The sequence below is a fragment of the Rhinolophus sinicus genome, chromosome 1, assembly GCF_057876585.1.
Source record: "Rhinolophus sinicus isolate RSI-liver-muscle chromosome 1, RSI-T2T, whole genome shotgun sequence".
In the NCBI taxonomy this organism is placed as follows: Eukaryota; Metazoa; Chordata; class Mammalia; order Chiroptera; family Rhinolophidae; genus Rhinolophus; species Rhinolophus sinicus.
In genome coordinates, this window is record NC_142501.1 from 270,904 (window position 1) to 284,875 (window position 13,972).

The window sequence follows — 13,972 nt, forward strand, 5'->3', positions numbered from 1 at the left end:
CCTCCTGTGATTTGAAGGCCATTGTGAAGGAAAACAATGCAGTGAAAGAAAGTTCTTCATATTAGGACATACATCATTGCATCACATTTATTTATCTTTCTGAATATTTTTATAGCCCTTAATAAAAAATATTAAAATAGCCTGAACTATTGTCCCCCAGTGATGGTTTTCCCCCACTATTTGAAATGGAAAACACAACTGCATAACTAAAAAATAACCATTGTTTCATGTAATGAAAGAAAATTTTCCATAATGAGACTTGTGCAAGAGTTTCCAGGCTGGCTCCTCCTGTACTTCATAGAAAAGGCAGAGTCACACTCCAGAATGATCTTGAAAAAACTCCCATGTAATAACAGATGGCAGAGGTGAGCAGGAGTGAGAAGGGAGCCCGCCTTGTGACACAAGAAGCCACGAACTTCTGTTTTTGATTTGTGCTTATAAGGGAAAATGCCTTTGGTCCATATTCTCAAACTCAGGTCACGAAAGCAGTATCTGGGATTTTCTAGGACAGCTTTGGCGCACTTCTTTATCTCCTTTTTTTTTTTTTAAGTAAGTGGCACTATAATGATGTTACTTCCATAAAACTCCAGCTAGAGCTCTGTGGCAGGGAGTTATCATGCAGCTAACCAGCTGGAAATTCCACTGATAATCCCTACTCGTTCCAATAAGGACTCCTTCCTACCCAGGTCTATACACTTTCTTACTCAAGCTATTGTTTCCCACAACTTTTCAAAGTTGCCTGGTTTTCTTACTTGTCAGATTTCTGGCTAAGGTAAGAAGGATCGGTAGCTCTGCTGGTTCATATCCTACCCATTTAAAGCATTTATGTGGGAAAATGAGAGTGCCCTCCATAACCACAGCATTAGAAAACTCAATACTGTTCCCTGACAGTAACAGGTGTTCCCTCCCTGTGGCCCAATCATTGTCTCCAGAGAAATGCAAGAGCAGCTCTCTGGAAATGGTATTAGATGTAGGCAGTTGTTGAGTCTTAGAGGCTTGTGGTATTGAGCTCTTTATCAACTATTTTCTGGCATGTTTTGTTAAAGCTCTGGTTCAAAGCAATAATAGGTGAGATCTTGGCTATTTTCAGATTGAAACTATACATAAGGGTCTTGGGTTACAAGAAAAATCTTTCCCCTGATCCTACTAGCTAAGCCCAATGTAAAGGATCTGTGACATGCATGGATTGCCTTTTTTTTTTTTTTAAACGTAAAATCTGGCTGAACAAATGACTTTTCGATTCAGCACATGGGCTGAAATGTGGCCCACAGGTGGTGTTTACGTTTTTAAAAAATGAGTTGCTGATACTTAAACATTGAAACATTTCAATAAATATCCAAAACTTCTGGCTTCTCTTGCAAAACCAGAAGCTTTGACAACACGAAAGCCAGAGCTGAGTATCAGCTGCCCCCCTTAGAAACTGCTTGAGTGGTTCAGTGCATATGTCCCCTTCTCTTGTTTAACAGTCTCTGTTCTGACTTTGTCTGTATGGCGTGCATAGATAAGGGCGCCCCCAAAAATGTATACACATTTTAAGAAGGAAAAAACTATTAAAATTGTAATACTATATACCGATAACAAAAGATGAATGTAAGTCACATACGGTAGTATTCATGATCTGTTGGAAATTGAGTTTGCTGGTTCTCTGAATAGCGGTAATGTTTGTGCAGGTCCTGGTCATGGAGTCCTTAATTCTGGTTAGCTCTTGCATGAAAAGTAAAGAAGTAATCATTTTAAAGAAGTAAAGGAACATAATATTTGCAAAGAAAGGAGAAGAGGACATTTTATAGTATGCGGTTTGTTAAGAGTGGCCACCCCCAACTACATTTTATTTCCAGGCATATTTATTTTGGAGTTAACAGCAATCAAAACAGATCAAGTGGCAGGTCTTTTTGTGTGGGTACGATGACTGTGTCCCTGCAGTCTGGACGCTGACTGCTGCGATGAAATTGGATCTCTTGAGCATTTCTTCCAAGGACAGATTTGGGTAGTAAGCCAGGTAGAAGGCCAGCTCCCACAAAACTGTCACCAGCGCCCTGTAAATAAAAGCACAGTTGTGGAGATAAGCATGTAGTCCTCTTTTGCCCCAACTTGTATTTTTAAAATATTTAAGTATGCTTTTATTTTAGACCAGTTTTAGATGTACGGAAAAGTTAACAAGGATATGACGAGAGTTTCCATGTCCCCCACACCCAGTTCTGTAAACACATTACTGTGGTTACATGTGTCACTACTAATGAAATAATAGCGATATATTATTAACTGAACTCCATACTTGATTTGGACTTCACTAGTTTTGCCTAATGTCATTTTTCTGTTCTAAGATCTCATCCAGGATACCATATTACACTTAGTTGTCGAGTCTCCTTAGACCGCTGTAGGCTGCGACTGTTTCTCAGGCGTTATTTTTGATGGCCCTGATAGTTTTGAGGACTGGTCAAGTAAGTGTTTTGTCGAATGTACCTCCGTCTGGGATTTGTTAGTTTTTCTCATGTTTACACTGTAATTATGGTTTTGGGGGGAGGAACCATAGAGGTGAAGTGTCATTCTTATCATGTCGGGTACATATTATCAACATGACTTGTTGCTTATGGTGTTAATTTCATTCATTGGCCAAGGCAGTCTTTGCCAGGCTTCTCCACTGGGAAGTTACTTTTGTCCCTCTTCATACTGTACTCTCTGGAAGCAAGTCACTAAGTGTGGTCCACACTTATGAGGTAGAGAGTTATGCTCTACCTCCCTGAGGATGGTGTGTCTACATCAATTATTCGGAATGCTCTGTGGGAGATTTGTCTCTTCTCCTTCATTTATTTATTCAACTACTTATTTAGATCAGTATGAACTCATGGATATTTTTCTTTTTGGGCTACAATCCAATACTACATTATTTATTTTGTTGTTCAAATTGTTCCAGCTTTGGCCATTGGGAGTTCTTCCAGTTAGCTCTTGTATTCCTTTGCTATACCCTGATTATTTTGTTTTTTGAATGCTTTTCTTATTTTTCCTATACTATAAGATGCTCCAGGCTCGTCTTGTATATTCTCTGCGCTAGCCCTAGAATTTGCCATTCTCCATTAAAAATTATGTAAAATGGTGAGGGCCATTCAGGTTTTATTTTCTAACTAAATATAGGGTCATATAAGGTTTCTTTCCATTTTCCCTGAAGCTTTAAAGGACTGAGTTGGTGAAGACTATATAGGGACCCATGAAACAAAAATACCAAAGAAAGACTGTTCACCTCTGCCTTCAGGCAGGGCAATACTTAGTCATATGTTCATCTAACAAAATGTATTTTAAATAAATGTGATAACACAATTTCACTTGAAAAATCATTCTGATAGTTAACAGTTTTCAGGGTCATTTTCCAGTTTTTCCCAGTTCGCTGGCTTTTTAGACCCAAGAGCTTTCATAACAAATCTTGAGGCTGTGCTTCAGTCTTTATAAATGCCTTGGCATGATAGAGCATTTCAGTTGCGGTCGAAGTGTTGAATGAGCTGTGTGCCTAGCGTGATGGGTGCTAGAAAAGGAGTAAAATCCATTGTGGATTAAATGCTAAATAGTGTGGCAGTATTTATAAATGCTGTTGGATTTTAAGAAAGGGTTTGAGCAAAGCTCCTCCTAAAGAAAGGAGTCCTCGTGGAATGATTCACAGATTTATAGAGAGAAGGAAGGCCTCAAAGAACAAAGACCCAGGAGGAAGAAGGAACAGAGTGAGCTTGATGAGACAGTGAATGGCTTTAAGGAGAATGACATTTTCCCTTGTTTACACAGATAAATCAATCAGTATTAACTTGCCAGGAGTCACAGTAATGAGGTGTGAGTTCAACACTTCCCTTCCTCCCAGAAATGTTTTCTGAGTGCCTGAAATGTGTCAGGGACTATGCTAGGTGCTTTGCAGTTGTTCGTCAAGTCTTTCTTGAAGAAAACCAATAGAGAAAGAGATGGACACGGTTCCTTGCCTCCCTGTGTTTACAGCATAGCAATGTGATAAGAGAAAGGCCTGAAACCAGAGAAATTCTGAGCTGCATGGAAAGTATATTATGAAAACATGGAAAATGCCACAAGATACGAAGAATTAGGAGCAAACTCTAAGATTCCAAGTCTCTGATCCCTCCTTATACACAAAATTAAATTCCATGTAGATTAAAAGCATGAATGTAAAAATTATAACAGTAACATAATAGGAAAATTTAGATGAATATTTGTATAATCCCAAGCAATAAAACCACAAGTATGTCAATAAATTCAAAATCCGTAATGAGAAAAAAAGATTTTAATTAAAAAAATTTTTTTTTAAAGTTATATTTCCAAAGACACTAAAAACCAAATTAAAAAAAGCACAGATTTGGTAAAAATTCTTGTCAGACACGTGACATATTCCCAGTATTCAAAGAATACCTTCAAATTGCTGGGAAAAAAGACAAATCCAGGATAGAAATGGACAAAAGATATTGGTCTGCAGTTTCAAAAGAGGAAATGTAAATGGTCAATAAATAATAGACACATGAAAAGATAATTATTAGCAGTCAAAATGCAAATTAAAACATTATTTTGCCCATTAGATTGATAAAGAAGGAAGATTGTTAGCAAGAGCAGCAAAGATGGAGGTGGAGAGGCCAAAGGTACTCCCATACATTGTTGGTAGGAATGTGGAAGAGTAAGCAATATTGGTTAAAATAAAAAATGGGTATGTATTTTGACTCAGCAATCCTGCTTCTGAAAAATGTACAAAAGTTCTATAATACTGGGATATATGTACAAAATTACTTATTGCTGCTTTGTTTTCAAAGGTAAAACACTGGAAATAATGTGATTATCTGTCCAACAGGAAACTAGATGACTGAACTTTTGTACATTCGTATTATGGACAAGTATACAGCTGTTAAAGAGCATTGATGAGAAGTCTACAGTTAACGTCAAACTTAGTGGGAAAAACTGAATGCTTTTCCCCGAATCTTTGGAACAAGTCAAGGATTTGTTTTTGCTACTTCTATTCAACATCATATTGGACTGCGTGAGCCAGTGCAATAAGTTAAGAAAAAGAAAAGAAAAGGCATACAGATTTGAAAGGAAGAAGTAGAAAAATCCTAAGAAATCCAGCAAAAAAACTACCAGGAATAGTGGGTTTAGCAAGAAAATAAGATACAACGTCAGTATATAAAAAAATCAGTTGTATTTCTATATATAATAACAATGAACAATAATAAATTAAAATTATCAAAGCAATACCATTTATAATAGCATAAAATATGAAGTATTTATATTTCATATCTCATGACTATGTACAAGATTTATTATACATTCTTATTATGGCAAGTAAGTCAGAGATTAAAGAGAATTTAGATATTAAGATAAACCATGTCTATGAATTAGAAAACTCATTAAGATGTCAATCTCCCTAAAGTGATCTGTAGATTAAATGCAACTCCTATAAAAATTTCAGCCACAATTTTTAGAATTTGGAAAATTAATTCTAAAATGTACATGGAAATACAAAAGACCTAGAATAGACAAAACAATTTTGAAAAAGAACAAAATTGGTCAATGTAAAAACTATCTTATTTCAAGACTTACTAAAAGTTACAGTAATCAGACAGATACTGATATGAGTTAGACGTGTGGATCATGTGAACAGAAAAGAGAACCCGGAAATATATTTATTTTTAACAAGGCAATTCAGCGGAGGAAAGGATAGCCTTTTCAACAAATGGTGCTGGGACAAAAGGATATCCATATGCAAAAACATGAAACTTGACCTCACAAGATACATAAAAATTAAGTCCAAATGGGCCATAGACCTAAATGTAAGCGTTAATACAACAAAAATATAGGAGAAAATCTTTGTAACTTTGTGTTTAGGACACTGAAAGCATGAAACAGAAAAACTATAAATTGGACTTTAATCATAATTAAAAACTTTTGCTCTTCAAAATAATATCAAAGGACAAACCACAGACTGGGAGAAAATATTTGCAAAACATATATAAAGGACTCTTATAACTGAATAATATAACCCAGTAAGGCAAACAACCCAATAAAAAATAGACAAAAGATTTGAACAGAGACTTCATCAAAGAAGATATACAGAGGGCAAATAAGTAACAATGAGATAATACTATGTACCCATTAGAAAGGCTAAAATTAAAAGGGCTGAAAATACTGACTTGGAGTAGATTTGGAAGAACTGGAACTCACATCATTTGTGGAAATACAAAATCATACAAATACTTTGGAAAATAGTTTGGCAGTTTCTTATAACATTTACTTATAACCCAGCAGTTCTACTCTTAGGTATTTAGCCAAGAGAAATGAAAACATATCTACATAAAGACATATGTGAATGTTTATGGCAGCGTTATTTATAATTGTTTCAAATCTGAAACAATCCAAATGTCCTTGAATTGACTAATGGGTGAACAAACTGTGGTACATCCATATAATGGAATACTATTTAGCAATAAAAAGGAATGAACTGTTAATACATAACATGGATGAATCTAGAAAACATTATGCCAAGGGAAAGGAGCCAGACACAAAAGTGTCCACTATATAATATATTGTATGATTTCATTTATATGACATTCTAGAAAAGGCAAAAGTATTGTGACAGAAAGCAGGCCAGGGATTGGAGAATATCAATTGCAAGGGGCTGCACAGGGAAGTTTCTGGGGTGATAAGAAGTTCTATATTATGATTGTTATGGTGGTTAAATGATTGTATACATTGTGAAAACTCATTGAATCATACACTTAGAATGGGTGAAATCTTACTACTTTGTTTCCCTGAAAATAAGACTGAACTGGAAAATAAGCCCTAGACTTATTTTTCATGATGACATCCCCTAACATAAGCCCTAATGCGTCTTTTGGAGCAAAAATTAATGTAAGACCTGGTCTTATTTTCGGGGAAACACAGTACGTCTGAAAATTATATCTCAGTAACTATTTTTTGAAAAGGTTGGGTGTGGGGGGCATTGGGTCGTGCAGGAGCATGCATTTTGAAAACCTTGGCAGTGTTTCTTAGTGACCAGTGGACTCTAAAGTATGTGGTTGGGATAAAAGCAGGCTGATGTGGTCGGCCTCACTGAAGTGTCGTGATTGCCATATTGGAACCTATCAGCTCTTATATGGAGAGCCTTAATGCTACGTCTGTTCTTCCACTCTGAATGTGTCTCTTTCTTCTGGCAGTGTGGACTTTGAAGTCAGATAGATTGGTATTTGCAGCTTAGCTTTGCCACTCAGTAACTTTGCAGCATTGGGAAAAATTAATGTAAATTGTCTGGTGACTTACTTTTTTTATAAATGAAATTAAATTATTAACATCTTCCTCATAGGGACTTTGTGAATCTATCGTTTCCAGCCCCTCAGTTACCAGAACTCTTTAGACCCGTCGCTACTGCACTTACCTCTCTCCTCACTCCCTTGGCCTCCCTTGCTCCGCTGCACACCGTCCGCAGACTGGACATGCTCATTCCATCACTGGCTTCTCTCCCTGCCCTTCTTCCTCCCACCCTGTTCCACCAGGGCCCCCTTGCTCTGTATCTAGTCTGAAAGCCATTGATTGTGCCAGTCTTCTTTACCTTATCTCGCTGTCTGCAAAACTCCTTTCCTTCCTTTCTTTAAAAGGTTCTGTTCCTTTATGTCTTCCCAGAGTGCCCTGTTTTGCCACAGCTACTCGAAACGCTTTAATCATCTACACGTTCAACCTAACAACCCCCATAAAAAGATGTTTTCTATTTCGTGTATGCCTTTGTAGGGGGGCAGGTATAGGTTAATTGTTTAAGTGCACATCAAGGAGGAGATCGGCTTGCAATTAGGTTGGACCATCCACAAAATGGAGAAGCGAGTTATCTGAGGGATAGATTCCACAAATAGATAAATTGTTAAGAGCCACATTGAAATTTATGAGTCTATACTGATATTAAATAAATCAAGGAAAAAAATAATGGAGAAGGAAAAACTCATCCTTAAAGTAGAATTCCAACTAGTAAATATAGAAGTTTGAAAAATCACCAGTTTGTATCCATCGTTGTGATAACCGATTCTGGCAAGCATCGATGGATGCATTAAAACTGCTGGATAAAGGTTTGGTGAGGGCAGGATATTTACGTTTCACAGTATCTCCCCAGCACTCTTACCCTATTAATTACAAAGGGAAAAGAGTAACTGTACGATGGAGGAGCCAGGTGGACACTGCCCTGACAGTGATCAACACACTGATAATGAGACAAACTGACGTCACACGCTCCCGGATGTGGGGCCTTGGCTGGGGCTACCATCGCTTGTGTGGTGTTCCTGCTCAAAGCGCACACCCTAACTCTGGTCACGGGAAGCATCAGGCGAATGTAAATTGAGAAAGTTCTATAAGACATTGAGCTTGTATTTTTCAGAAACATCAATATCCAGAAAGACAAAAAAGGTTGAGGATCTGTTTCATATTAAAGGAGACGAAAGCCATGTAAGAGTTACATGCAATAAATAATCTTGGATGGGCCCCTGGACCAAAAAAATTATATGAAGAATATGATTGCGCTGTGCATATAAGATGATTTCAGTGTTAAGGTTCCTGAATTTGGTAATTATTTTGTTATGTACTTGTTCTCAGGGGATATATCCTGAAGTATTAAAGACGCACAGTCATGATGTCTGCAACTTACTCTCAAGCGATTCATAAAAGCAAACAAAAACATATTTATGTATTTTGAGAGACAGCAATTAAATATGGCAAAATGCTAATTGGTGAAACTGGACAGTGTATCAGAACACTGAAACTTTCCTGTAACTTTTAAAAAGTTAAACATTTCATTAGAAGAATTAAAGTTTTTTTAATGGAAGGAATTTTGCTGAAGAAATTTTAAAAATCAACATCAGTCACTTTGTAAATTTGCAGATTAGTCAATTTCAGCCTCTGAATGATTTCCCCGTTTTTCTTAATTAAGTGGACACCTGCTACAAGTTGGAGTCAAACTGAACTGAGAGCAGCTCTTTCCTGTACGTGGGAATACCCCATCTCATTGAAGCAATTTACTTTGCAATGACAGACTAGGCAGTGACACTGACCCAAAAGGTAAGGGGACTGGGAGGGAAATTTTCTGGCTGTGACAGTGACTGCCGAAAAGTAGGTCTGGGATGTTAGTGACAGGTTGTTGTGATGGCATTGTAGTGCCCCATGCCAGTAACACAACTGCTCACTTCTGTCTTCAGCCAAGAACTTTGATTGGTGCAGTCCCCATGTGTTCAACTCAGGAGAGGCCAGAAATCTTGTCTGCTTCTTTCTCGACGACTCCCCAGAGTTACACATAATCCTCAGAAGAGTATGTGCTCAATTAACGACTGCTGATGGACCTCGATTCTCAGGTGCTCACATCCCCACCATCTCACTTTCATGGAAGTGGGATGGTGGGAGGTGTGGGTTGTGTTCCACCTTCTTCACAGACAGGGCAGCAGTGGTCCTCTGGGCCCAAAAGAAGTAGGGAAGGCCCTGGCTGATGGGCCATCAGCTCAAAATCACGAAGACCAGTAAATGTTATCTTAAAAGTCATACTACATCCAACAGTGGAGAAGCTCTTTGAAATTTAAGCGTGAAAGGGGAGGAAAAGTACTACTGAAGCTTCCCAGAGGAGTAGAAGGGTAAGGGAGTGAACTTTTGTTCTGTGTCAGGAGGCAGCAAAACCCGGTACTTTTATACACACACAAGTCTGACCTCATGTCATCTTTACCCCTGAAACTTGAGGGAACTGTCTTAGAGACATGAATTTGTACAGGGTCACACAGTCAGTGGCGGAGCTGCAGTTTGCACCCAGATCCAGTAGATTCCATGCTCTGTTCACATCACACCACACAGTAAACGGTGGTGGGAGGCAGGCAGGCAGGCAGGCAGGCAAGAAGGAAGGAAATCCAGCTGAAGAGTCTCTCCCTCTTAATGTCTCATACTCCTTTGCACTGCTCTTAGGACACCTACGACATTGTACTATTTCATGTACAAGCTACAGTCGGGGACACTTGGAAAACTCTTTGAGGGCAGAGACCACATCTGTCCCCTCTCTCTCCTATCTTATCACTTAGTGCTTTGAGTTGACCTGACCTATTGGTTCTAGTTCCATTGTGCTCTCTTCTGTGGGGGCCAGATGACCCTCTCTGAAATGACGTTGGACTTTCCTTTTGTGTCACTGAACATGGAGGTTGTGTTGCCACAGCCCAGAGTTCCTTGATAGTCTCACTGTTGAATCTGTTTATACCACAAGGCTCTCAAGTGCCAGTAAACTGCTCGGCTGTGGATTCACATCTTCAGTATAACTATTTTTATAGACAGGTATGATTTTTTTTTTTAGATGGAAAGTGCTTTAAAAGTGGAAGCTGTATTGTATCACTGTGACTTTCCTGGTAAGTAAAGTACTTTCCAATCAATCATTCTTGGAGTAATGAAATCGTTCTCATTGATACAACGTGGTGGTTTTAACCTTTTACTGAAAATTATTTTTGTGCCAAAGGGGTGATGGCATAATAAGAAACCTTCAACAGAAATACCCATGTGGCTACTATTCATTGTCGTCTCACAGTGATTTCCTCTTAAGGAAGAGCCGCTCTTACAGAATGGATGTGGCATTCGAAATTCCTGCGCTCCTGAGGGCCTTGCCACTCGTGGGTTCTGACACGTTTCTGCTCTGTGATGCCCGTGGAGGCAGTGAGAGACTCAGTGAAGTGAAAGGACAGCAAAATGTGCCCTATGGAGTGCCCAAGCCCTCTAGTGGGGTGGGGGGTGGGGGGGTCAGCCTCCCCGCAGGGCTGGTGGGGTAGGGAAGACTCGTGAGCAGCTGGAAAGAGGACCCCAAGGAGAGAGTGTGAGAGGTAGGCACCCCTGAGGGCAGCACCACTACTGGGGTGTGGGGGCGGGGGTGGGACTGCCTCTGCCACTCGGACCTGAGGCAGTGTTGCCCTGGGAGGTTGGTTGCTCGTTTCCCTTCTCCCTTTCAGACCATCCTCTCTGTCCACCTGCCCACTCCCTATTCCTTCCCACTGCGCCAGGCCCGCCCGAAGCCCTTGGCTATGACCATGGGTCCACTCCCTCAAGAATTTACCAGCTCACATTCCAGCCTCTGCGCTCTGACGAGAGATAGACGCACACTGATAAACCTCGTGGCGCTGGCAGTACATGCTTGAAATGCTGGCAGTGAAGTGGCTGAAGGTGCCACCCTCGCAGAGCACACCTACATGTAATCCAAGTCCGATGGTCTGCGTTAGCTCTTTCGCCTGAGGTTCTGCTCAGAGTCAGGCCTTCTGCTCCGTGCTGTGCATCTTACCCCCCGTCATGTCCCAGCAACCCTGTGGAGGCAGGCGGACTTGGGCTGCAGTGGACGGTTATGCGAGCTGGCACACACAGGGTACACAGGGTGAGGGGTGACTGGGTCAGCAGGCCATGCTCCGCTCACTCAGCCGTTGTGCCTCTCCAGAGGGATACCTCCTTCCAATTTGCACAAAGTGCCACAGAGACGGGATTCCAGGAGGTTAAGTAACGTGCCCAAGGTGGAAAAATAAAGGCGGTAAATGGCAGTCAAGAGTTGTACCCAGGACAACAGTCAAATCCAGCCAACAGAGAAGCTATTGGGAGAGAGAGACTGGGCTTTTGGCTACTGCTCAGCTTCCTCTTTCCCCAGGGGGAAAGGCTTATGGTTTCTATAGCTACGAAAAAGGACAGGGATGAGAGAGAAGTCAAAGGCCATGAATCTTCAATGATGTCCCCCTGCGTGGGCTCTCTCCTTTCCTTTGTGTGCTTAGGGCACAATTAGAGGAGAGACTGTGAACAAAGTTGCGTTTGGGGTAGGTGTGGGGGGAAAGGGAGGGTGCAAACGAAGCAAAGGTTTGGGACAGAATCTTCAGATGAACAACCAGAGAGTTCAACCTGGGTAAGGAAGGAAGAGAGGTCAGGACGGGGTCAAGAGGTCAGAAGAAAGCGGGAGCCAAGGAATATGAGAACAAGTATAGGCGGAGGTGAGAGGCTCATTGTGGTCAGAGAGTGGGACGTGAGGCTGACTCTCACAGAACAGAAGCAGTGCCAGGTATTAACCCTGTCCTGGGAGTCACGTGGGAGGGAGGCTGGAGTGGAAGTGAAGAGTCACTGGAGGTGAGGGCACCGAGGAACTATGAGACCTGGTGATGGTTCATCCTCATGGTACCGAAGTCATCCGACATCATGGCAGCTTTGGGGTGGAGAGAAAAATGGTGATGTAGGTGCCAGAGTCTTAGCTAAACAGAGAACGATCAGGAAAGGAGGTCCGGGCTTCCTAACTGAATTGCATAAGCCTCAAAGATGCAGGAATCTTCAGGAGGATAGAAGGGGGTGGGCTGCAAGCTTTGGGATCAGGAGCAGCTTTCACCTGGGAGTTAAGGGTGTAAATGAGCTTGCTTTTGAGGAAGAGGACAGCCAGAGGGCTTACGTGGAAGGTTTCGGGGGGAGAAAAGCACAGCAGTAAAAGCGACTCTTTTAGGTCCCCATGTCTCTCTGACCCTCCTCCTTTGTCTCTGTCACAGGTCCCTCTTCCTCCTCTGGTTCCACAGATATTATGGGCATCTCTGGGTTCTGTCCTTCGCCCGTTGCCCTTCTCATGCCCCACAATTTCTGGGGTTCTCACTCATGATGCAGTGAAAGTTTCAATTGCTGTGAACTCGATGAGTCCTAAGTCACTATTTTTAACCCACACGTTGCTCTATTTTCAGATTGAATCTGCTCGACCAGCCCCATGTCTCTTGGAGGGCAACTTGAACTCAGCATGCCCGAATTGAACTCATAACTACCCGAACTTGGGCCTCTTCTTATCTTTTCAGTTTGTGGCACCTCCACATTGAAAATCTGGGGCTCTTCTGGTTAGTGCCCTGCCGTATACGTCCTTAACCACCAGTTGCCAACTTGAAATGCTCAATGCTTCTCTAACCTGCCCTCTCACCTCCATCTGGTCTCCCCTACTGCCCGACTTTTCACGTCACCTCTAGAGGACCACGTCATTCCTCCTGAACCAGCCTCCCTGCCTCCAGTCTGGCCCCTTCCATTCCGTCCTGTATACTGCTGTACATCCTGGCCACCTCACTTCCATGCCTAAAGCTCTTTGAATGTTTCTCATCTTTCTTAGGATAAAATTTTAGCTCCTTAGCACGGCACATGAGGCTCCCTAGCCCACTTTCCCAGTTTCAAACTCTTCCTCCTGTTCACATGTGGAACCTTGGGTCTTCATTCGTGGAGCTATCTCGGCTTCGACTCCCTAGACTAACTCTTTCTCATCTTCTAGGACCCACTCACATATCTGCTGCCTGGCACTCGATGCAAAGCACAGTGCTTGCCCGACCCCATGAACCTGGGTAGGGACCCTCCTATAATTTGGTCTTTGTTGCTTCCATACCCTCAACGAGTGCAATACTAGGCTCCCGACGGAAACAGGTGCTGACTGAATCAGGGACCGTCAGGAGGACGGGTGCTGAGTGATCGGGCCAGGAGCACACGCTGTCCCAGAATGCCCTGTGGGAGGGATGACAAGGAGACAGTCTAGTGAAAGTCCTGGTTTGCCAAATTCCAGCTGGTAGAAAAGTGGATGAGTTGGAAGGTATTAGTGTGGTGGGAAAAAACACTCCATGTGATGCAAATCCCCAAGGTAAGGACTTGTCAGGCGGCTATAGCAGATCTCAGACAGTCTTGCAGGAATGATGTCAGCATGAAGCTTCATTTGTTAGGAATCTGTACCCACACTGTCCGGGTGATTCATCACCCAAACTGCCGAGAGACCCTAACAGTTAAAGCCCTTGCATTCCTCTTCGATGTCTGAACACATTCCATTTGACAAGTAGATACCACTTTCTTTTCAAAACCTCTGCCTACACAAAACTATTCAAAGCCTACACTGTGGACCTGAATTCCTCCGCCAGGCTTGTGGTTTCAGAGGCCAGGGAAAAGGCAAATGGGATGAAACATGACTAAATCCCCAGTC

The 13,972-nt window shown here is 41.7% G+C and overlaps 1 pseudogene; it reads right to left on the reverse strand.

The window, feature by feature from the left end:
* Window positions 1–1,659: 1,659 nt before the first annotated feature.
* LOC148758991 (ribokinase-like) overlaps window positions 1,660–13,972 on the reverse strand; it is a 52,896-nt pseudogene continuing 40,583 nt past the window's right edge.